Raw genomic sequence first — 15,875 nt, forward strand, 5'->3', positions numbered from 1 at the left:
GGTGCTCCGGTTTCCTCCCACACTCCAAAAATATACTGGTAGGTTAATTGGCTCCAAACAAAAACTAACCCCAGTGTGTATGTCGGTGTGCATGTTTTAGGGAACATAGATTGTCCTGGGGCAGGGACTGATGTGAATGGCCAAATATTCTCTGTAAAGCACTGTGGAATATGTGTGTGCTATATAAATAACTGGTAATAAATAAATAATAATTGTAGATTTACAGTCTCTAGAGAGGTGATTTGTAGAAGAACAGCATCGGAAATAGATTCCAAAGTTTTTAAGTAAATTCTTTCTCTCTTATAAAGGTTTGTCTATGAAAGTATGACATTTATTAAGAGGGTGTGATTTCTTGTGCAGAGGGCACTGTCTATCTGGATCCTCTACTTGTTTACTCATTGTGAAAGGAGAAGTCACAAGTATTTTCACCTCTGTCTTGTGTACTGAAATAGGTATTTTGGAGTTATCGTACCTTTTTGCAGTTCTTTCACCCTTTGGGTAACCTGGACTGGCTGTAGTTTGAGAGTTAGGGGCAAAGCTTGGATCATTTCTTGGTTTTGCTAAGTTCCGAATTAATTTAGAAAAGAAAGAGAATGGAGGAAATGCCACTTGATTTTCTTCCTTGTACCTTGAGCCTTGGAAAGTCCATTTTTCTTGTATGTTATATGGAAGTTTCTCAACAATGGGTTTCACCCCTTGAGCAGTATCTAAATAGCTTAGTTCTGGTAAAAATGGATCAGTTTTAGCTGACTCTAATTCTAGCAATAGATCTCCAAGTTCTTGTAATTTCTGATTATCTGTGTTAGAAATTTTGGAAAAGTATTTAGCTTTGTTGAGAAGGGCTTCTACAATAACTGCTGGGTTACCGTAACACTCTTCAAGTCATTCCCAAAATAGCTGGAGTCCTATTGAGGGACTATTCACATTGACTGACCGGAGTGTCTTCACATATCCTGAAGGCTTGCTCCCCAACCATTTTGCTAACAGATCAAGTTTTTCACTTGCAGTGATGTTCAGGTCATTGATTGAGTTCCTAAAGCTGGACCTCCATGATCTGTAGTTCCCTGGACAGTCATCAAACCTTGTAAGTCTTGTGTTAACTAGCTCACGGCGAACCATGAATTTAAGTCTGTCACCTCTGATTTAACAGTCTGCGTATCATGAGGTGTATTTAGGATGTTGTGATTCAATATATCACTCTGCTTATTTTGTCTGATGAGAGGGACAGGTTTCTGCTGATCAGGCATTTGTAGTCTGTAAGTAGGTTTTTGTTCTTGAAAGCAAAATAATGTATCCTCTGGCTTATCTACACTTTGTATGTGAGCTTGGGGAAGTAAATTTGTATGTGAGAAGGTTTGTAAATCGCTGCAGAGACTGCCAATATTCCTGTCCGATTGTATATTTAAAGGTTCAGCATTTACAACTGGTTCCTCATTATCGGAGCAGGGTAAGCTGCTGTGCTTACTGGCATGACTTAGTACATATTCTCTGGTGCGTTTATCAGGGTCTTCTGACATAATTTGGCTACTTAGATCCTCTCTATTATCTCGGTTTACGACTGCTTCAAGGGCCTCAGCTTGTGCCACAGCAGCAGCTGCTTCTTTCTCTTGGCACAGTTCATCTAAACTGGCTTCCAGATGCACTTTTTATAACCTCAATGCGATCTCCATTTTTGCATAAGCGGCTCGTGCTTTTGCAGCATCAGCGTCTGCACATGCTTTGATGGTGGCAGCACTTATTGTGGACATGCTGGAATGCAATGATCTTGATTTGTTTGAATAATGCCTAGATGACCTAGAATGTTGGGACTGAACTTCCCTCAAGCGGTCTAATCTAGTTTCAGCCTCTATGACTGCATTACATATAAGACTGTCACAATCAATGTCTCTCTGAATGTCACATTCCTTCAAGTTTCTTCCACATTTGTTTTAGTTAAAAATGTGGAACATTTCTCTGACTGCAATCTATAGGTCACATAACTGGACCTGAGTTGATCCAGAGTATTTTGATTTTGCTCCTGAACACTCCTTGCATTTGTCACTTTAAGCAAATAAGTTTCAGTGTTATCCCATGCTTTTTCTAGTCTTTTTTGGTATCCATATCTCTCACTGATGTAATTATCCCTGGCCTTTTGAGATAGCTTTACTGTACGTATAGGTTTAGTGCCATCTTGGGCCTGCTGGGGCTGTGAAGGGATTTCATCATCTGCATTTTCAGCAGCTTCTACATTAGAGTTATAGGGGTCTATGTACTAAGCAGTGATAAGTGACAGAGTGAAAAGTGATAAGTCTGTGATAAGTGCCAGCCAATCAGCTCCCAACTGTAATTTTTCAAACACAGCCTGTGAGATGACAGTTGGAAGCTGATTGGCTGGCACTTATCATAGACTTATCACTTTTCACTCTGTCACTTATCACTGCTTAGTACATAGACCCCATAGTCTGCCATGACGTGGTGTTTGCAGGTGTATGACTGATGATTATCAGGATATGATCTGTGCTGCACACGCTTACTTGATTTCTGTGTGGTGAAACTGACTGCAACAACACGCCTTAGATCCGAAATCACCTGCGCGTGACGATGAGTCTGGAGCAAACTTGTGGGGAATTCCGGCTGTATGGACAGTCACCGGATCGTGGATCTGTAATGGGTGAGATTACACCAGCCTGGCTGTAAGTCTATATAGCTTGAGCCCACAGAAAGGTTATCTTCTTACTATTCTGACCCTCATTACATGTAAGGGAATTGGTATGACATACCGCCGGCCACATGGTTCGATTCCCGGCAGCGGCAGTCCGACACTGGAACAGATCCCAGCATCGTGAGCCCGACAGCACTGGAAATCCTGATCGCTGTAAGGTAAGTATAGACTAACCTAACCTAACCCTAACCCTCCCTCCCCCTAGCCTAACCCTCCCGGGGGGGTGCCTAACCCTAAGTTCCCCCCGGGTGCGCTAAACCTAACCCTCCCCCCCCCTGTGGCTGTCCGCTCGCGGCGCCCGGCATACCTTCAATCGGGATGCCGGGCACCGGTCTCCCGGCGTTGGTGAAATGAGCGGCATCTACATCTAGACGCCGGGCATTTCACCCTCGCCGGGATATGACAGTCGGGAAGCCGGCTGTCGGTTTAATGTCAGCCGGCTTCCCGATTGCATCCCCATGTAAGCAGTGTGTAACTATTTAAATAGCTAAACCAAGTTCATCTCTTAATCCACAGACATGAGTTTTCTGGAACTTTGTACATTTATTAACATAGACTGGAATGATTGTCCATATAATACAATTGTGGTTCTGCAGAGTAGGTCACTGTACTTGTGATAACAAAATAACAGAATAAACTGCACATAAACATCCATTATGCCCCCTGTAGCAACATCCACAGCGTGTGCCGGGCTGCAGCGGGAGATTGCTTGCGGCTGCTAAGTAGCAGCCACAGCAATCTCCTATGCCTGAAGGGGGGAGCGATCACACTGATCGCGCCCCCCACTGGCTTTGCGCCGGGCTGAGGGGCTCACAGCGCCCCGTCCCCGGCGCGCGTAGCGCCTCTTCGCGGCGCAGCAAAACACTGGGTTTTTTTTAGGGGGCGTGGCCACGCCTTCCGAAATTAGGCCACGCCCCCTCTTTACCGGGGCCCCGCGTGGCTCTCTACGCTAATGCTTCCACCCACAGCAGCCTAACCCTAACCCCTCTCAGCACAGAACCCTCCTCCCCTCACAGCACAGACCCCCTCTTTTCTCACATCACTGACCCCTCTCAGCATAGACCCCCTCCTCCCCTCACAGCAAGCACCCACTCTTTCACTGACCCCTCTCAGCACAGAACCCCCCCTCGTAGCACAGGCCTGCTCTTTCCTCACATCACTGACCCCTCTTCCATCTCAGCACAGACCCCCCCTCCCCTCATGCAGTGCCCCATGTACTAGTGCCCCTTATGCAATGCCCCCTGTAGTAGTGCCCCTTATGCAATGCCCCCTGTAGTAGTATCCCTTATGCATTGCCCCCTGTAGCAGTGCCCATTATGCAGGGACCATTATGCAATGCCCCCTGTAGTACTGCCCATTATGCAATGCCCCCTGTAGCAACATCCATTATGCAATTCCCCCTGTAGCAGTGCCCATTATGCAGGGCCCATTATGCAATGACCCCTGTAGCAGTGCCCCTTATGCAATGCCCCCTGTAGTACTGCCCATTATGCAGTGCCCCCTGTAGCAGTGCCCTTTATGCAATGCCCCCTGTAGTAGTGCCCCTTGTGCAGGGCCCTCTGTAGTAGTGCCCATATGCAGTGCCCCTGTAGTTGTGCCCATATGCATTGCCCCCTGTAGTTGTGCTCATATGCAGTGCCCCCTGTAGTTGAGCCCATATGCATTGCCCCTGTAGTTGTGCCCATATGCAGTGCCCCCAGGGCCAATGCTACCATTAGGCAACCTTAGGCAGCCGCCTAAGAGCGCCGGCCACTGGAGGGTGCAGCTGAGTCTACAAAAAAAAAATGAATGGCATAATTCGCGGCTGAGTGGCATATAATGAATTTGAGACACAGCTGTGTGGCAGATTCTGAATTTGCAGCAGTGTTATGAGGTACAGTACATTATGATTTTGGCGCTCTGCTGTGTGTAATATTCTATATAGTATATTATGAATTTGGGATACTGCTGTGTGGCATGTTATTTAACTGGGGAGACTGATGCGTGGCATAATATGAATTAGAGGGATGGTTGGTGAAATGTTGCCTAGGGCGCCCGGAAAACCTTGCACTGGCCCTGAGTGCCCCCTGTAGTGGAGCCTATATGCAGTACCCCCTGTAGTGGTGCCAATATCCAGTGCACCCTGTAGTGGTGCCCCTTAAAGTAGTGCCCCTGTAGCTCCTACCAGGTGAGGGGAGGAGGAGGTGGAGTTAAAATGCAGGCTCTCTGCAGGGCCGGATTCCGGGAGTCCGCCTAGGTTACCTAGTGGTAAATCCGGCCCTGGGTCACACCCACAGTTCCCGTTTTGAAGAAAGGTAAGGTGGGAAATTTTGCATATGTGAAGACTTAAAAACAACAAGTAAACTAGCGCAAGTCACAGTACAATAGCCATTACCAATTACTGACGACATCTTTGCAAAGGAGATTGATTTGAAAAATGGCAGCAAATTATGTTTACATATTAGTACTTTTTCTTTAAATACTTAATGGAAGTCATTACAATGAGTAGCTTCTCTTCTAGCTTAGAGACAGACAAGATAAAAATGAACAGTACATAATCCAGGCCGTATAATGTAGCTCCTCCTCTCCCACTGTATCTTTGACTAACTTCGTAAAGAGCCTCGAAAAAATATATAGCACTTGGAATAACAGGTGGGAAATGTTGGTTGTCATGGAGCATTTCAGGGAACTGGAATTATCTGTAAATATAATTTTCCTCTTCAGTATTCTATGGCATCCATTACAATGGGATTAACCTAAGCAACATAGTAGATAGGGCTAAAAAGAAACTAAGCCACATATGCTATATATTCAATCATTTATGTGGCTTTGTAGAGGACATGCCTCTTAAACTGAGATTCAGTAGAGGATAAAACATCCATATGATAGTGACTAGAGAAGGTATGTCTACCCTGCAGCATTGCGGAGCTCCGACACTGAAGTCTATGCCTTTTTTGTCTAAGATGGATATTACCACCACTCATGTCTCAGTATGTCTCAGTATGTCTGGCACCTAACACCCATTCTTTTTGTATGTCTGTATGAACATTTCTCTAATCCATATAAAAATGGCCTGAGACACTGTGTACTAAAGCATGTACCTTGAACGTTGATAAGTCAAGACCTTAACTGAATTCATCCTACAAAAAAATCAAGGAAGTGTGGAATGGTTTCTTTGCTGGATTTTAGGTTCACAACATGTTACACCATAGTTGCCTACCTTTTGATTGTCCTTCCCGGGAGAAGCCTAGGAAGTGGGCAGAATGCGGGAGAATTGCCTACCCTTCCGGGGGTGTGGGAGGGTTACCCGAAAAATCGTGAGCCTCCCGCGAAAACCGGGAGGGTAGGCATGTATGTGTTATAAATATATTCCGAACTCAGGAATATACTATTAAAGAGTTATTTGAACAAGTATATTAATAACAGACTGATACTCCTTTATATCTGAGCAGTTTCCACCCAATTTCCATGCCTTAAAATGTAGATGCTCTATTTTTGGATCAAATCCAGGCAGAGCCCTGGGTTAGAGCGTATACCAATGCCCCCCTCCAATTTTGATATTAGAGATTGTTTGTGCCACGAGTCATGTCAAGTATTTTCAATACCAAATTATTTACATTATTTTTAATCAATACATAAGAAAGTCTGAATTGCCAAACTTCTCTGTGATAGGCTGACAAATAAATGAGTGGTCTGTTCCACTGCCCTGAAACAGATAAGGTAGTGTGTTTATTTATTCTTCAAATATGAACTTCAATATAGGGAAGTATAATCTAATACATACTTTCTGTGTGGGGAAAAATAAATCCTTATATCTGTGCTAATTCTCAGACTGCAACCCAGGACAGGGAGAGATAGTTTAGGGGCTCCCGGAAGGGGGGGACTTAAGGTTAGGCACCCCTGCTGGGAGGATTAGGGATAGGCTAGGGGAAGGGAGGGGTTAGGTTTAGGCACTTATGGGGGGGTTATGCACTAGGAGGGGAGGTTAGGGTTAGGCACCCCTAAGGGAGGGTTAAGGTTAGGGGGGGAGAGGGTTAGGTTAGTTAGTATACTTACCTGTCGGGCTCTGCACTGCTGCCAGCCTTCCGGCATCTGGATTTGAATCATTGGACAAAGGTCCCGCGGTCATTCATACCGATCCCTTTGGAATGCCTAGGGGCACCCAAGCTCGCCTAGGGCCGGCAGAGGTTTGGGGCAGGCACAGCCGGGGCACCTGCTGCTGGCTGGGCAGAGACTATGGCAGCTGGTACTGTCACTGTGCAGTGTCCATGATTGGAGCTCAGCTGACAGCTCCGATCGGGCCTGGCAGCAGCAAACATTGAGTGGGCAGCGGCAGTTTGTGGGGATGGGGGATCTAGACGACGGCTAGTGGTTAGCACAGATGCTGTACTGGGAGAGGGATGAAGCGTGCTGTGCTGAGAGAGGGGTGTTGTGCTGGGTGAGGGGTGCTGTACACTGTGCTGGGATGGGTGCTGGGTAAGGGGTACTGTGCTGTGATATGTGCTGGGAGAAGGGTGCTGTGATAGGTGCTGTGCTGTGATCTGTGCTGGGTGAGGGGTGCTGGGAGTGCAGCACATTGGGGAAAGGGGCCACAGCACAGTGAGACCACACCCCTTCTAGGGCACTAATTTGGCTAGGGCCGGCTCCGGGCACACCGTCCTTGTATACAATCCCTGTCATATAATTCCCTGTACATGGAGGTACCCTTCCCAGGATGAGAACGATGCAAACCAGCACAATGGCATACTGCCCTTGTATGTGACACCCCAGTGTGATTAATAATGTAGGAAATGCCATCGTATCCAGCAATACCCTTTTTTTGTATATGTATATATATATATATATATATAAAATTTAATGTATATACACGGTAAGCATAAATACATATAGCTAATCTAGTTGAATGGTAATGATAAAAGGTCTGTTTTGGGCACAGTTTGCCCCAGTGCACCCAGACTGTTTAGCTGTCTTCCCCCATAGTGAGATAATGGCCTCTTCTAAATGACCCCAGCCTAGCAATGCCGCAGGGAGTCCTCGAGACAAGGACTCGTTTACTGTCTCCAAGAGGGGAGTCCTGCTGACACTAGGCACTTGTGCTGGGCGTTGTGAGAGACCGTGACCAGCGCATGGGTCCGGTGGGGGAAAAGCCGGGTTGCGATCCGAACTGGGGAAGTTATAAGGTCTGACAGCGGACCATTGGAGGTAGTAAAGGAGACCCCTGTGCTAATTATCTCCTACCTCAGGGGAGATTGGAGACTGTGGCCAGTGCAGCAGTAGCTAGTCAGTGTAGTTTGGAGCTCTGAAAGGACCAGACGGCAACAGAGGAAGAGAAGTAGAGTTCCCTTCCTGTGTCCTCCCTGCGATTGGCACTTTCGGTGGGACGGAGTGAGGGAGTGTACTCAGGCGAAGCTTACCTAGTGATCAGCTGGGGGATAACGAGTTCAGCGACAAGGCTTTCTCAGCCGGGGGTGGAGCCGAAGGAGGAGCAGTGAGTAATAAAGCCAGCCTTGACTTAAGCACCCACTGTTCAAGTATAGCTCCTGGGGCCAGTCAGAGGACTACAGCTAAGGTGCAACACAGCTAGACAGTCCTCAGAGACCTTATTAATAGTTACACAGGGAAATAATCTTCCACAGCAAATTGTGAGGTCTGACTGTTAAGGTGGGTACACACTGCAAAGATATATCTGTAGATCGAGTGATCTGCATATATATCTGTAGATGATGGTTATTCATACACACTGAATGACCATTATCTTCAAGGCAGCCGGGGGTCCCTTTGGCCGGGTGGCAGGTCGGGAGTAGGTTCGCCCCCCTCCCCGCTGCTGCCGCTGCATGTGTACGGGCGATCGGTTGATCGCATGTACACACTTGCCAATGGACAGATATATATGCAGATATATTGGGCATTGGCTGTGCAGTACAGCCTACGTAAAAAATATATCTGTGAACGATGTAGTTCAAAGACATATCGCTGGTACACACTAGCCGATGGGCACCAGATATATTGGCCGATCAATTGATCAGCCATTATATCTGTCAGTGTGAACCCAGCATTACACACAGGCTAATAACCAGATACGCCTATAGCCTTTGCATCTTCATTTGAGGATTTAGCTCATACCTAAAAACCATCATATTGCAGTCTATCCTCTCAGGAGAGAACAGTCACATCTTTGTAGTGAACTGAATGATTGGATTTACTGACCGGAGCTAAGAGCATCAATAGAAAGCAGCGGTGGCGTAACTGCAGACGGTGCAGGGGGTACGCTAGCTATGGGGCCCAGGGGCATAGGGGGCCTGCCAGCACAGCAAGCTTCCCCCTGCACCCTCTGTAGCTGGTGCAACTGGGAACACTGGTCTCTGAAGCGATCAGAGACTAAAGACAGCTCTGATCACTTCAGAGGCCAGCGTTCCCAGTGATGCAGTGCACAGGTGTGTGGGTGACGTGATGACGTCATCCGCATCACCCGACATGTGAGGAACCTGCGTGCCTGCTGGATCTAGTTATATCCAGTCAGTGGCAGGCACAGATGCCAAAGCAAAGCTGGAGCGGTGAGCACTGAGAAGCGTGAAGATGGGTAAGTACTGCACAACAGAAGGGGCATTACCTGAGACACAGCATTAGGGGCATTACCGATACCACAGCATAAATGGCATTACCAGGGGCACAGCATAGAGGCATTACAGGGGGCTCAGCATAAGGGGCATTACTGGAGGCACAGCATAAGGGGCATTACTAGGGGAACAGCATAAATGGCATTACAGAGGGCACAGCATAGGGGCATTACAGGGGGCACTACTGGGAGCACTGTTTAAGGGGCACTGCTGGGGGCACTGCATAAGGGGCTTTAATAAAGGGTGCATTGCATAAGGGGATCTAATACAGGGGGCATTGCATAATGAGCACAACTACAGGGGCACTGTATAAGCAGACCTATGGGGGCCCGAGAAAATATTACTATGGGGCCCCATACCTCTGGTTACGCCCTTGGACAGCATTAGTCGTCTCGTATAAGCTATCTGTGTCAATGCAGAGTATTCAGTGAAGTAATTGTCATTGTCACAGCATTCAAGTAAAAGGAGGGGATTAGTCAGGATAACACCAGAGAAGAATCACACCTAAATAGTTACCTGAAAAGGATACAACCAAGCTGCAATTTCAGAGAAAGGGGAAATAAAAGGCAGGAGACATTAACTTTACTACAGTACTCAGCCAAAACAAGCTTTCATTCAGTTTGCAGTACTGCCAGGATCTCAGGAATAGTGACTACCATTTATCCCAGGAACCGTTTGCAAACCTTAAGAAAACATCAGACAGACATTTGCATGCAATGGTAACCATTGACTATTATATTGTGCACAAACAAAACAGGGGGTGATTATTTATTTTGCATTGCCAATTTATCTTGTGGTATTCTTGTTAATATATACATATTTAACCCTTTTTTCCAATAGCCTGATGGAGGATTGAGTCTGATCCATGGTTCCAGATATTCCTGTTTAATAAAACTTGTGGACTTTTTCGAAGCCGGATGATTGGCTGAGACCAAATCTTTTAAACTAATATCTGGCGACGTCATTTTGCGTCGCCTCTGACGACGCCATTTTGCGTCGTCAGCACAATATCATCGGGTACGACGCTATACTTGGTTATTAGCATCGTGCATCGGCTTAACTACTGCATATTGTTGAAAGTCCAATCAAAACCCATACACACATTAGATGCGCTGTACATCAAAGCACAGATAAGTACAAAACACATAGACGCACAACGTATACTAGCGAATTTACACAATGGGCCTGATTCAGAGCCGTTCGCTATTTGCGGTCGTTCGTTTAAAAACAAGGGGTGGCTATTCAAATGATCCGTACGCACATTGCAGTCTGTTCACACCTCTAAGTCTGAACGAACGAGCAAAACATACGCTCGTTTATTTGTTAAAAACGCCCCCTGGCTGCACGCATCCTACGCCATGTCCGCTATTTATTAGATTAATCGAGTACATCGACCAGCGTATGAACTGCTCGCTATTCTTGTGGTTGGTGTTTGCTACCACAAATTTGCGTGCAGTTCTGGCTATAAAATAACCCAGTGACGTGGTCAATGACGCTGCTGTTTTAAATATACACACCCATAAAACGCCCGTTTTGACCTTTAAGCACGCCTGCGTTCGGATCTCCACTCCCCATTTTCAAGCACCTTCCCCTGTTACCACCCACATACGCCTCATTCTGTCACTCAAAATAGCAGGCACTCGCTATATAGCGTACAAACGATTTTCGGCCGCACTGACTGGTTCGCGCATGCGTACTAAAAAGCGTACGCATGCGCAGATGTGCAAACATCGCTCGGAACGAGCGTACTGCCACTAACGAGCGGCTCTGAATGAGGGCCAATATTCTCACACCCACACATGCAATCACTTATAACAAAGGCCCTCATTCAGAGCCGCTCGTTAGCGGCAGTACGCTCGTTCCGAGCGATGTTTGCACATCTGCGCATGCGTACACTTTTTAGTACGCATGCGCGAACCAGTCAGTGCGGCCGAAAATCGTTTGTACGCTATATAGCGAGTGCCTGCTATTTTGAGTGACAGAATGAGGCGTATGTGGGTGGTAACAGGGGAAGGTGCTTGAAAATGGGGAGTGGAGATCCGAACGCAGGCGTGCTTAAAGGTCAAAACGGGCGTTTTATGGGTGTGTATATTTAAAACAGCAGCGTCAATGACCACGTCACTGGGTTATTTTAGAGCCAGAACTGCTCGCAAATTTGTGGTAGCAAACACCAACCACAAGAATAGCGAGCAGTTCATACGCTGGTCGATGTACTCGATTAATCTAATAAATAGCGGACATGACGTATGGTGCGAGCGGCCAGGGGGCGTTTTTAACAAATAAACGAGCGTATGTTTTGCTCGTTCGTTCAGACTTAGAGGTGTGAACAGACTGCAATGTGCGTACGGATCATTTGAATAGCCACCCCTTGTTTTTAAACGAACGACCGCAAATAGCGAACGGCTCTGAATGAGGGCCAAAGTTCCCAAGCATTGAGGTTAATATTAGAGGTTTTAATAGCTAATACTTATGTTGTGAAATGTAATCTATATAATATTTAAGGTACAGGAACTAGTGGACATGTCATGTTTGGTACCATTCTAAATCACTGTTTATTCGCAGATCTCCGGTTCTATCGGCAAGGAGATCGCATCATGCGTCCGCAAGTTATGATTTATAGGGAATTAGTGGTTAGAATGTGCCTCTGTATGTAGTATCTTTTGGCTAGTTTAAACCAGTACTTCGGCGGGAAAACCACACAAAGAAACTTCTGAGGAGCAGGGACATACCCCTAGTGACACTATATGAACTGACCTATGATCTGCATTGTACCAGAATGTCCAGGAGCAAGAACCAATGGAAACCTGTCAACTAGTTTCTTTGTTAGAGATGAACTTTGTAAGGTATATAACCTGAGTACTGATTATAGTGTGGTACCCCCATAGTTATGGGGTTACCCCTTTAACTAGTTAGGGGATATAGTTACCCTACAAGCCCCTGTTAGGTTTTTTTTTTATAAGATCATATAGCACCATTGGTCCCATAGGATAATACAGTGAACTTTTGCTGACTTTTCTCCCTCGGACATTACTGAGCATGTGCAGACAGGGAGGTAGAAAGTGCCCCTTGGTCAGCAACCCATTTTTGGAGGGAAAATCCTGCCCCATTGATAGGCAGCCCTAGTGTCCAGGCAGAGATCCCTGTAGGTGGCCTGTTGCTGGGTCCCCCTGTCCACTCATAGATGCCTGACTGACAGGGAGAATATGGGAGAACTTATAAAATACCTTACCCAGGGCTGTCAGTGCTGAGTCTGGGGAGAATTTCTGAAAAAAGGATTGTCTGTGAGGTGTTGCTGAGGAGTGCCCTTGGATCTGTACAAATAGGGTTGCAGTAACCCCTCTCATTTACCCTGGATTACAAATACTGCACATGGTATGCTGTCTGTAATGAGTTGCTGTGGAGTGCCCTTGGATCTGTACAAATAGGGGTGCAGTAACCCCTCTCATTTACCCTGGATTACAAATACTGCACCTGGTATGCTGTCTGTAATGAGTTGCTGTGTAGTGCCCTTGGATCTATACAAATAGGGGTGCAGTAACCCCTCTCATTTATCCTGGATTACAAATACTGCACCTGGTGCAGTCTGTAAGGAGTTTTAGTGGAGTGCCCTTGGAGCTGTAAACATAAGGATGTTATAACTTTTATGTTTGCCCTGGATTACAATTACCAGACTTCACATTAGCCCAGAAGGCTACCTATCTATCCTGCCAGGAGAGGTGCTCTGATGCTGGATGTGAGTCCCTGGAGGAAGCTTGCCTGGAGATTTGCATAGAGCACCCTGATTTGGACGAAGCCCCCTCTGAATAAAGGACTGCCTTCCTAAGTGCCTGTTATCAGGAGGCACCGCATGTGGAAGTCTACGCATGCTGGGAGAGAAGAGGAGCTGCCTGGGAAGGAGGTCTCATCGCTCCAACGTCACAGATGAAGCCCCCGCTGAGGAAAAGGTCCTGCCAGTGACAAAAACCCTGCTGGCACCCGCATGGGCAGAAGAAAAGACAGCCCCAAAGGAAGAGTGCTTTAGGACCCCTCCTGCTGCTGTGTTTGTTTGCTGGACAGAGCCCCTGTGGAAAGGGATTTTGAACCTGTTGGTCTTTGTAAAATACCTGCTGGAGGTCTGCAGCTGGGAACTCCGGTGCGGTGCTGTGCATCCCAGAGTTGCCCTGGACATTGTGGGAGGCTGAACAGCCACTGCCAGGGGTGAGATCATACCAGAACCTCCCTATACTCTGTCCCTTCACAGCTCCTATCTTCCCTCCATTTAGGCCCTGCCCCTCTGTACACCTATCCTATCTGGGTCCCCTGGGTCTATTGCATTATCCTTTACCTTGTGGCTAACCATGATTAGGCTGGGAGACTAGGTTTTGTGTAAAAGCTGGGACCGGGGGTTAGTCTCCCACACAACTTGGTGTAGAAAGGGGTCATAGTTCCTTAAGTTAGGTAAAGTGTGTGTGTAATGTTGAAATAGGGGGGAAGTAAAAGATAGGTCACCCCCTCTTTTCCCCAAGTATTGTATTGGTGGTCATTTTCTTTCCTGTGAACCTCTGGCTCATGTCCAGGAGGGGATGTGACTTATGGGTGTTGGCTCATGTCCGATGCCACCGTGGGTGATGTATAATATGTCCTATGTTCATCTTTAAACAAAATGTAATGCTATGTGATATGTATTTGGCTCTGTTTACTGTTTGACTCGTGTGTTAGCTAAAGTGGTTGATAGTGGCCCTCCGTGGCCCTTTATCTGTTATAACAATCTGTAAAGCTGTTCACGGCTCGCTGTGTTATTATTGTCATTAATATTTTGCTTGCATGAAATGTTTGAATATTTACTGGTACTGGTGTTAATGCAAATTGTCTCTTATACACCATTTGGCCCGGTATCCATTTTAAAGTCCATTCATGCTGATGTAATGTATATTACTTGTGCTGTCATCTCATTAGCAAAAGGTGTATGTTTACTGTGAATCTGTTACCTTGTTAATTTCTGTGGTGTAATGTACATTACTTGTTTATTTAGCCCTGTGTAACCCCGGCTGGCAATTCTGGTGGTAGTAATTTGTGGCATAGGCGTTTAGGGAAACTGTGTTACATTATTGCTGCCGGTGAACTACTGCTACCAGCATAGCCGCAGTGTATCCCTATTTTCTCAAGGCTCAAGGAGTGTGTTAAATTATTGCAAGTTGCCGGTGAACTACTGCTACCAGCATAGCCTCAGTGTGATCCCTATTTTCTCAAGGCTCAAAGAGTGTGTTAAATTATTGCAAAGTTGCTGGTGAATTACTGCTATCTGCATAAACTGTTAGCTGTTTTCAGCTGGAGAACTACAAGTTCAAGCTTGGCATGCATGTGTTTTCCCACGTTTTTTTTAGCAAAAGTTGAAGCATTAGCACGGACTGTATATCAAAGCTATAGCCTGCTGGTGCACTACTGACACCAACTCGACCTGCAGGTTTCAAGTGCTGTTCTTTCTTTTGCTTGGAGTTAAAGTAAAGTCTGCAGATACTGTGGTTCTTGTTGTTTACACTCGCTTGCCAGCTGGGGTCACCGGTAGAGGACAGGGAGGTAATAAGCAAAGATCTTGATATTAAAAAGTGCAATTTATTTCTTTTAAATCTGTGAATGGTAAACATTTCCTGTGTCAAGTGTTAATCTTTGATTGGCTACAATAAAATTGTGTTGTACCTTCCTTTCGGTCTGGTCACTGTGTCTACAAAAACAAAAGGGAACATTAGCAAACTTGCCTCTCTGTCACGTTGTGTCCTATATAAGCTACGAAGAACTCGGCCACCTAAGCATTTCTAAACACACCTGAACCTGGTGCTAGAGGTGCACCAGTCAGTACATCACATAGTATGCAGCCATTCTTCTTGGAAGACCACAGGCTTATGAATTGATGACTGGATACTGGGACCAGTGCGCACGCGTATGTATCGGCTTGTACCTTTGTATTTACTTTCTTCTTGTGCTAATTGTCTAGATCACAGCGCGTTATACTTTTCATTGAATAATATAACTTTTTGTGCTTTGGAACCACAATTGGATTGGAAAACAATTATTTCTTATGCGACTTGCAGCGCTATTTAGCGACTTTTAGGTATAGAGATTAAGGAGTATCAATAGTTGGGGGCTTGTAGTTTTGGAGGTCATGCTGCCAAGATTTGCATGATAGCATACGGATTTCGATTTCTCAACAAAGGGTGGAATAAGGCACCATATGCAGGAAAGAACGCACTGTGGCCCTCATTCAGAGCCGTACGCTCTGAGCAGAGCGCACGCTCTGAATGAGGGCGGCCTCCATAACTCTGGAGCGTCCTCCTGGACGCTCATATAGCTGTGGGTCACCACCCACAGCCCATACGAGCGTGCAGTTTGATGGCCGCGATGGTCGTGACCATCGCGACCATCGAAACTGCGAGCCGGAGCCTGCGGTTGAGGTTTTCAACCGCAAGGCACGGAGTGATTTTGGCTCTATCAGAGCCAAAATCACTCCCACTGACATCACTAGTGATGTCAGTGGGCCGGCTTCTGACGGGAGGCGTTCTCTTGGGAACGCCCCGTCAGGGAGACACGCCCCCGGCACTCCC

This window comes from Taudactylus pleione, unplaced genomic scaffold, assembly GCF_031769625.1.
Source record: "Taudactylus pleione unplaced genomic scaffold, aTauple2 ptg000395l, whole genome shotgun sequence".
Classification (NCBI taxonomy): Eukaryota; Metazoa; Chordata; class Amphibia; order Anura; family Myobatrachidae; genus Taudactylus; species Taudactylus pleione.